The sequence below is a fragment of the Magnolia sinica genome, chromosome 1, assembly GCF_029962835.1.
Source record: "Magnolia sinica isolate HGM2019 chromosome 1, MsV1, whole genome shotgun sequence".
Lineage (NCBI taxonomy): Eukaryota > Viridiplantae > Streptophyta > Magnoliopsida > Magnoliales > Magnoliaceae > Magnolia > Magnolia sinica.
The window spans coordinates 69,583,690-69,593,984 of record NC_080573.1 but is presented as its reverse complement, the minus strand read 5'-3'; the positions used below and the strand labels follow the sequence as shown (position 1 = coordinate 69,593,984).

Genomic DNA, 10,295 nt, shown 5'->3' with positions numbered 1-10,295 from the left:
ACATCCACGGTATCCAAATCCATCATAATAATGCCATGTATGATACAACATCTATTATCATGAACATACCATGTAATATCCACAACCGACAATGCAATGAACAATCATGATTTGCATGTGTATGCAATGTGCCCAACCAACGAGGGCTCCACATCCAACATATATAATCTAATCATCAATCATGGCCCCTCAGTCCATGTATATACCATCATCCATGACCCCTTAAGTCCATGTATAATCCACATTAACAATAATCATGGCCCATAAGTCCATATACAATCCATACCAACATTAATGATCTATCAGTCTATATATAATCCATACCAACAATCACGATCCATAAGTCCATGCATATGACTATCTTGTGATCCAAAAATATGAAACCACACACGTAATGTTCTCATGCTTTAAACAACATGCAATGCATCAAATCAACTATTATGCATATGTATACATGTCTAGTGTGTCAAGTCGCCATAGTAAGTCATGCATGTACTCAATTAATTCCAAATATATCATGTATAATACATATAACACTACATCAAAATCGCCAAATTGGTACGGTTGGCATTTTGGTTCAGAAACGGCTTTAAGCCATTTCTGATTTGAAACGGTAGTGAACCGTACTCGAATAGTGGCAGTTGTACGTTGTTACTTTCACTTTTTTGTTGGTGTGTCCCAATTGATTGTTGTATATTCTTATTTATCATTACTATAGTTTATTGTATTATTTTGAAATAGATGGATGGAATGGATAAGTGGACCCCACATGGCCTGAGAGTCACGTTTATGTAAATCTACCACAGACTACCGGAGTATTTTCATCCCCAAAACACCCTATTCCCTTCAAAACACCCAAAATGCCTAATCCCTTTGAAACGCCCATAAGGCCTACCTCTCCCTCTCCCGATCTCCCTCTCCCTCGATCTCCCTCGATCTCCCTCTCCCTCTCTCAATCAATCTCCCTTTTTCGATCTCCCTCTCCCGATCTCAACCCTCTCCCTCGATCTCCCTCTCTCTCGATCTCCCTCTCACTCTCCCTCCTTCTCTCTCGATCTCCCTCTCCCTCTTCCGATCTCGACCCTCCCTCTCTCGATCTCCCTCCCTCGCTCCCTCCCTCTCTCGATCTCCCTCTCCCTGTCCGACTCTAGATCTAACAGTCCCCACACTGTATTGTAGAAGTAGTAGCAGCAGCTCTGTATGGGGTGTGTGTTCTGTCATCCACGGTTGAATGGGAAAGATTGAAGGGAGGGAGTGAGTGCAGCAGCAGTAGCAGTAGCAACAGCGTGCTGACAGGTACATCAACGCATGGTCCTTACTTTTTCTTTTTCCCTTCTTGTGGGGTTTGTTGTTAGTCATGCTTCTTTTTTTTTGTAATGGAATGTTGTATAATTGTATTGGGCCTCTTAAATAATAGTAGATGTTTGGAGGAGAAGAGGGAGAGAAGTTTTTGAGACATGGAAAACGTGTTTGAGATCGGTACTGTTGATCCTATTGCCATGATGTGGATGGACCATGTCCCATTAAATTGAAGCAATTGGATGATCCTATCCATTTGGTTAGGGTCATGACCCACTGACACGAGGGCCCCTTGAATTGACCAAGTCACTGCACACATTTTTTTAGAGGGATCATGACCATCTATATGATGGTCCATTGAATCAATCAGATCTACATGATGGTCCATTAAATCAATCAGATCACCGCGTTCTATTATGACCCATCACGTCAACCATATCATCACATACAGACTTGTCTTTTGGATCATTACCCATTGACATGATGGCCCATTGAAGCAACCAGATCATCACACATAGGTGCCTAGGTGGTGATGATCTGGTGTGCACTTCATGATGCTCCAAGAATCAGTGCTGTCACAGAAGCATATCTTCCCTCAAAGTCTTCTAGGAGGGAAGAACCTTTTTGGCCTTTTTTTTTTGTTGAATATAGAACAGTGTACTTTCATAACCGTCCATTTGTGGGCCATTAATATAGGATTAGGGAAGTCCTGTCAGGGAAATTTACAGGCATTGTCCATCGTCCACCCACTACCATGGGAGCATCATATGAATAGATGGGATCACCAAACCACAGGCCCCACTTGGCACCCTGCAGTTTGACTATTTGGAGTCAAGAAACTGTGTTTGAATGTCTGGAAAGAATTTTGGAAGTCTATTATGCATGTTCAAAAGGAGAGTGAACTTGAAGAACTAAATCATGTCAAATATGCCAACATGACATATGTGTGCAACATACATGTAAGATGAGCATTGGGTCCATAGTGGTGGTTTCCAACTAATCCATTAGTTCTTAAAGTTGTTGCTTTCTCTGGCTTGAAATGTTATGGATTGAATGCTTGGTTTATATTTTTTAGTGACTATGATGATTGAACTAAGTGTTACCTTACTGATTTGCAGATTACCCAAGTTTATTTCTTCTTATTATGTTGAAACATTTATACTGAAAATGAAGATGCTATTCATTAGGCTTTATTGAACAACAAACATGTTTGATGAATAGGGTCAAAATCCGATACACATGGCATACTTTCTTTCTTTTTAATTTGTGGTATACTTGAAGTTGATGAATTAGTTGAAAAATAAATGGAATTTGGATGCTATCTATTGAATTAATCCTCTATTGGATTTGATGAATTGGTAAAGTAGTCACGCCAATTTGGTTTTTGTTCATATCTTCTTTTTTGTTACTTAATTGTTCTATTGAATTTGAATTTCATATAATATAATCTTTTGTGTGTGATTGAAATTGTATTAGTGGTTTATCTTGACTTCATCTCCGAGGTTTGGTCATTGTAGCTGTGCAATTTGTTTTGTATGTCCCACTTCTCTGAGATGGAATTGGAAGCCTCTCCATCTGAAAACATTCGTCCTGATCTAATTACTCTCATTAAATGAGTAACTCATGACTCTTGACTGTCCATCTAGCGGGACCCAGCTAGAATGGATCACAATTATTGATTGATCATTGACATCACTTTTTTGCAGTGTTCCATACTAAACCCTGACTTCTACCCATCATTGCTTTTACCTTCTGAATATTTTCTCTAACCTGATTACACTCAAACAAATGGCGTACTTATTTCTTGGCTGCCCATCTAGAGCCCACCTAGAATGGTTCAGAATTACTGATTAATCGTAGACTAGACGCCACTTTTCTTCCCTTGTTGAAACTTAGACTATCAACCACCATTCATTTTTAGCAATGGAAAATTTTCTCTGAACTGATTACTATTAGTAAATGTGGAACTCATGAATCCTAACTCTCCATCTAGTGAGGCCAATCTAGATTGGCTCACAATTACTAATCATCCTAAACATCACTTTTCTGCAGATTTTCCAGGCTGAACCTCGACTATTAATCATTAATAATTTTTAGCATTGGAATTTTTTTTTGCTGATTTGCTTACTGCGAGTAAATGAGGAACTCATGAATCTTGGATCTCCATCTAGTGGGGCTCATCTGGATTGGCTCACAATTACTGATCATCCCAGTTGTCACTTTTCTGCATGTTTCCCTGCCAAACCTCGACTGTCAACCAACGTACATATTTTTCTCCCATCTGAAAATTTTCTCTAATCGGATTACCTTCAGTAAATTAGGAACTAATGAATTTTGACTGTCCATCTAGAGGGACCCATCTAGAACCACTTACCATTACTGATTGGTCCTTGACACCATTGCTTTCCCTGCTGGACCTCGGCTGTTAACCTTTTACCACCAGTTCGAAAGCTACTGGTTGGATGGTTAGGATGGTTCAAGCCATGTTGTTTTGAACTGAGGAGCATCTTTGATAAACTGCATGGATAAAACACATACATCATGATGCGGAACAAAGCACCCTACTAACATTGGGACTGTTTGCCATGTGTATCGGAGACCAAGACTGCACCAGTAAGGAGTGAGTTGGTACAAGGCTGTGTTTTCAGTTTTTGGAACTATGATTAGATCAACAAAAATTACTGAATGTAAATGAGTGAAACTTTGAGTAGCTAGTTTTGACTTAAAGATGTATATTGCAGTCAATACGTGCGAGGAATGACGTAATGCCAATCATCATTGTCTAAAAATAGAACTTTCAGCTTGTTGGTGCCTTTCTTTTAAACCAACATAATAAAAATCTTTATTATAATCAACCATGATTTTAGACTCATGATAAAAATCAAATAACCAGACTGGAATGTGGTGACTTCTGATACACACACACACACACACACACATACACACACACACACACACACACACACACACACACATATATATATACACATATATATATGTGTATATATATGTGTGTGTGTATATATATATGTGTATACACACACACACACACACACACACACACACACACATATATATATATATACCAGGTGGATGAATTTGCTCCATTTATCGGAGCGGGAAGGATGGGCATGAAAGGCCAACCATAGGTTTGTGTTGGACTATCATTGTGTCTGTCTTTCATCAAAGCCATTCATCAGGTGTGACTCACCAGGATGCAGATAAGATATATATATATATATATATATATATATATATATATATATATATATATATATATATATATATATATATATATATATATATATATAAAAGAAGAAGCTTGATCCCAACTCGGGTGGGCACACCCAGATCCATAGCCCAAGTGGTAGACTGAGTGAAAGATACCTTGTTTCAACATTGAGGGTCTTGGTATCGATTCCCTAGAGGGGGTGGCTAACAGTGAAGTGTGAACTAACAGTGGGTGTACTAACAAGTAAAAAGCTAACAAAAAAAAAAAAAAAAAACTCGGGTGGGCCACTAGCGGTTTTAGGCGAAAATGTACTAAAACCGAAAATGTACTCTGTATTTATTGGTGTGGCCCATATGAGTTTTCTAACAGGCTTATCTTTTGTATGCATGGTGCACATAAACATTATCCCCTGACAGATGGGGCTGCATTATAAGTTCGCGTGCATATGGCTGTAGGTACATGATTTTCTAAATTGCTATATTTAGAGGCAAACCATATTAAAGCTAACTTGCAGGTCTAGTTTCTTCCACATTTGTTTAAATCAAATGCTTTTATTACAGATCTAAGTGGTCGTTTTTGTATTAACATACCTCTTTACAATTTGTCTTATCAATGATAATCAGAGGTTGACATTCTGCTATTTTTTCTGTTTCTTCCATTTCTTGATTTATTTTGTGGAAAGCAAGGTCTGGAGTTATATGAGAGTTTTTTGTTCTTTCTGAACTAGTTGCTGATGGAATACAGAGAATTTCTCAAGTCTTGTGATTTTATTAAGGTATGCGTGGAATAACCTGGTTCATGTGCTGTTTTAGCACAACTTTGTTGGGATTTCTATTGAGATATAGGATATGGATTCTGATGTGCCAATTGGATATTCATATGATCATTGCAATTCAGTTTTTGCTGAGTCTATTTGGGATATGATCGAGATGAGTGAGGAACTGTGCATATTTTGCCTTTTGCTGATCACTGTTAGGTGTCTCTGTGTTTTTGTGCCTATCCATGGGCAAAAAGATATTGTTCCAAATTCATGCTTTGAGTGTGATTTATGTGGAGGATTATGGTAGCTAGCTTTTGGACTTTGATCTTTGAATGGTTTTTAGTGGGTCAGGCTGTGGAGCCTTTTTAGTGCTAGGTTGTGGTTTTGCTTTAGGCACATGGGGGAGAGCCTCTTGGATTTTTATTGGTTGGTTTGTATTTCTGAGGTGCCCTTTTTCTATTTAGGCGCCTGCTCTTTGTACTATTTTCTTTTATTTTTCAATAAATTTTTACCTTACCTTGCATCCTTAAAGTTAATATGGAATTAATAATTTACTTATAATAATTGGATTCAAATAAATAATCAGCGCATTTATCACAAGAAATAGGGATTATCTCATGCCTTACTCTCCACAAATAGCACGTGTGTGTGGGATCCTGACCGTCCATGCATATGGAAAAAAATCACACAGGTTGGGTAACCTCAAATATATTCAAACTCAGAATAAAGAGCTTTTCCTTGTTGTGTTCTGATGCTTGTAGGCTATCAATGCTGATTCTGTTTCAAACGTGAGAAGTGAGCTCGGACACCAGTTAGCTGATAAGAGCCATAATCTCTACTTGCGGTAAGTACCTTTTACTAACTTAAGTTACTTAACTTACATTTAAATCATTATCTCATTCTTTTTCTTATATATTTTAATATTTATTCTTTAAATGTTTATATTTATGATTCTTTGTTAACTGATGTTGTTAATTAGTATTTAGGTCACCTAGTGGTTTAGCAATGCATCCCCCCATTTAGGAATTTATATTGAACAAGTACAGTCATTTGAATGAAAATGCTTGTTCTTTGTGGATTCCTAAATTGTCCCATTTTGGACCGTTCGGTACCATACCATGTACTTAGGTTGTCCTTATTTTCAGTTTACATGTAATTGAAATTTCATTAGTCTCCTTATATTTTCTTCGGATATGTGGTTCTTTACTAATTGGTTTCCTCTATCCATGTGTAATGGATTACATGTGGCAACTAATTAGCATTGAATTTTACATATATCTGGAGAATATGGGGAGGTGCTGTCGAAATTTTATAGTTAAATGATTTTATAGAACGCTAAATGCCTCTTTAATCAAATGAACCATATATCTGTTTTGTTTTGTTTCAGGAATATAATCATATTTGTTAGAAGTCCACTTCTCTTGTTGTAGGTAAGAACCTGCTGAATCAGGTATAATTGTGTGCTTACCTATTGTCTTAGCTAATTTATATTTTTATTGCTTCATGTAAACATAGTTATAGCTATACATTACTTTCGCCTTTACTCTCTCTTTTACTCTCGTTCATCTCCTTGAAATTGGTATTAGAGCCTTATTTACGGTTCTATTGTTTAGTTTAAATTTCTTTAGAATAACAGCCCGTTTAGTAGAAGAGGTAACACCTCTACCTATGCTCTTTGAGCAGTAGCTCCTTTGGAGCCTGCTTTCACGTCGACCTAAGGGTCCTAGCGTGGAACTACCAAATCTGCCTGTTGAGTCTAAAAAAGAGACGTAGTGTTTTTTTATTTTAGTTTGTTATCATACTTGCGATTGAAAATGGAAATAAAAAACTTGTTTTATTTCACTAAAGCATGCATCAGAAATTGTTTATTCACTTTAAACACATTTACTCAGTGGGGTTCAACCATCATTTTAACATCAAAATTGACTTGATTATCTCATTTGTTGCAGAATGTCGTCATTAAGTAACAAAGCATGGATGGACAAACATAGGTTAAGTCCAGAATATTTGGATGGACTTGTGCATTTTATTGAGTTTATAAAGAACAACGGTGGTGGATTTGATCATTATTCGTGTCTGTGTGTGAAATGTAGAAATGGGAGTGGGATGTTCACTCTTGGAGAGATTTGCTTCTTGCATCAGAGTTCAATATCATGAATGATTATATGCTGTTAGGTTTGTCAATTCAAGAGTTCAATATCATGTTGTTTATCTCATTGAAATCACAAAAGAATATCATGCATCGCCAGTCTCTGAAGGTGGAATTCATATGTTTAGAGGAGGAGAATTTGGAAATGATCAGCAGCATCCTCAGCAGCAGCTGGGTGGCGTACCTCATTCAGCTGATCATCACCACCCAAAAGGTTAGCATTTGAATCTTTGCTTTGATTTCTTTGATTGGTATTGTTGTTTTTGTAGTGTTTGTTTATTGAAATATGCTGTGTATGTTTGGATGATTGGAGTTGATTTGATTTTGATTTCATGGATTGGATTTTTCCTGTAAATGTTATGTGTTATTTTGTTGTGGGCCCTTTATTTTTTGTATTGCTAATGTGTTGGAAGTCAGGTTGTTGGGCTTGTCTGGTGGAATTTGATGTTGGAAATGCTTGTTTTGTTTTGGTTTTTGGATGAACTGATTTTTATTGGGTTTTTGTGATTTTCTGTTATTCTAAATGCTGATGTGTTGGAGGTCAGGTTGTTGGGCTTGTTTGATGCAATCTGATGTTTGGAATGCTTGTTTTCTTTTGTTTTTTTTTTTTTTTGTATGAAGTGATTTTTGTTGGGTTTTTGGATTTTCTCTTATTTTGGTATCTGAGATTCTTCTGTGATTTCAATGAGATTTTGTTCTAAGCTAATCCTACTCATATGGGGCTTTTTTCTTCCAACTTTCCTATTATCCTTTTATTTCTTCCATCTGAGATTCTTCTTGATCAGTGCTTTTCTTGTTCTTTTGAGAGCCAAAGGAGAGTCATTCGAAGAAGTGAATGGTCATATGTAACATTTTATAAAAGAAAGTAAAATATGTGATGTTTCTGAATATTAGAACACAAGCATGATTGAGAGAGAAGCTCCATAAGCTTGATTCATAGACTAAAATTGATAAGCATATTACTTTATAGATTTATAGATCTCTACATTTGCAGGTTGTGGGATTGGCGAGGGCAATGTTCAAATGCTGTAGGAAGGTTGAAGGAATGACTGATGTGGTTGATATTGTTGGAACGGGAGGTGATGGGACAAACACGATTAACATATCAACAGGGGCTTGTATTCTAGCTGCTGCCTCTGGTGCAAAAATCGCTAAGGTGATTCTCCTTTCACATAAGGAATAATGTTGAAATTATTCTAGTATGTACTGTAATTAATTAGAATTCTATGTTATGGTAGCAGCAAGGAAACAGATCCTGTTCTTCTGCCTGTGGAAGTGCTGATGTGTTAAGAGGCATTGGGGGTAAACATCAATTTGGACCCTGAGGTAAGTGTTATAAAATGATCGACTGATTCCATTTATACAGAGTTTCTTTTACTTCAACATTGATATGGTCGTTTGTCTTTTTAATGCTACTGTATTCATAAATTTGTCACTGTAACTCCAAGATAATGGTGGCTTAAATGAAATCACACAAAAATGAGGCAGTTCCAAGGCTCAAGTGGACCACACCAAAGGAAGCAATGGGAGTAACCACACAACACAAAATAGTGGGTTCTATGGTGGTGTGATTACTCCCACTGCTTCCTTTGGTGTGGTCCACTTGAGCTTTAGATCTGCTCCATTTTTACGTTTATGGACTAAAATGGTATGTGGACGGCATGGATATAACACATGTATCTCACTAGTGTATTTGATAGCCATAAATATTTTTTAAACAAACACCTACACATCGGAATTTGGAAAACAAACAACCCAAAGGGTGGTGAAGTGACGTATTCGTGTATGAACTGCACATCCTTCCATAAAATCAAAATGCCAAAGTTATTATTTGGAGACTTATTATCATTTCAATTAATTGTAATTCAGGAGTGCGATGGAGATACACAGAGCATCAATCACTAACAATTCAAGAGCACATAATAATCTAAGGCTAACGTTACTCCGATTGCTTTAATGGTTGAGGTTATTTCATGGATAATCAGTTTAAATCCAAGGTAATTGACTTTAAGATTTTTCGTTTAAATAGAGTAAAATTAAGTCACTATTGCTGGGATCTAATAGAAAAAGAAAAACTATGAAAAATAATTATCTTTTGATTTTTTTAAAAAGGATTTCGGATGTCATAATTATTTTTATAAGTAGCTCTTCGTCAATGTTTCACAGGGAGCTTTGCTGTTTAAAAGTTTGGCTGCCAAGGAACCATCTGCTCTTGCCTTGGATACTTATTACAAGCAGTATTATCTCTGTTTGGCTGCTGCTGCTGCTACTATCAAATGGTAATCCAATTCTGCATGCATTTGAGTTCTACCTATTTTTCTATTCATGTTGTAACTTCCACTCAAGAGCGTATTTGATATAGAGTGGATGATCCCAACCAACAATGAATGAGATCAACGCCCCTTGTCGCGGATGATATAGAGTGGCATTGTCTCTACTTTAACCTTGATCACATCATAAATGTGTGCATATCATGGATGAGTTGAGACTTGAGAGAGAACATTAAAACGAATCAATACACAGGTTCAACCACTAAAAGCTGCATGACAAAGCCTATGGTGTAAAAACCATGTGATGTGTGTTATATGATATTTGATACATGCACCGGAGGGCAAGGGTTAGGCTGGAGCCTTAACATCAAAACTACATTAATAATGGCCAGATCCCAGCACAGGCTTTTATTCAGGTCCCAAGCCAGAGGCCTAGCCCATTAATGACTGAAATGGGTTGGAATTTGATGCCCAGTTAATCAAAGGGCTCAAGCTGGGTCTAATTAATAGGCCTGCAAAAAATCAATGGGTTAGACCTGGGTCTAACTCATTTTCCCAGTTAATAAATGGACCCATAGCAGCTTG

At 37.0% G+C, this 10,295-nt stretch overlaps 2 long non-coding RNA genes across 10 annotated transcripts; one reads left to right on the top strand and one right to left on the bottom strand.

Moving 5' to 3' along the window:
• The first annotated feature begins 946 nt into the window (after nt 1-946).
• Nucleotides 947-9,867, top strand: LOC131250791 (uncharacterized). 9 transcript variants are annotated; one of them, XR_009173456.1, is made up of 8 exons: nt 947-1,296; nt 6,679-6,741; nt 7,241-7,282; nt 7,385-7,466; nt 7,569-7,654; nt 8,435-8,766; nt 9,310-9,437; nt 9,607-9,867. It is a non-coding gene; the product is annotated as an uncharacterized LOC131250791 (long non-coding RNA). The 9 variants fall into 9 exon arrangements; XR_009173455.1 differs by having other exon boundaries at nt 6,679-6,721; nt 7,385-7,654; XR_009173452.1 differs by having other exon boundaries at nt 6,679-6,721; nt 7,241-7,466.
• Nucleotides 8,029-9,014, bottom strand: LOC131250808 (uncharacterized). Its single transcript, XR_009173458.1, has 2 exons — nt 8,790-9,014; nt 8,029-8,142 (listed from the first exon to the last, which is right to left on the bottom strand). It is a non-coding gene; the product is annotated as an uncharacterized LOC131250808 (long non-coding RNA).
• Nucleotides 9,868-10,295: the final 428 nt, after the last annotated feature.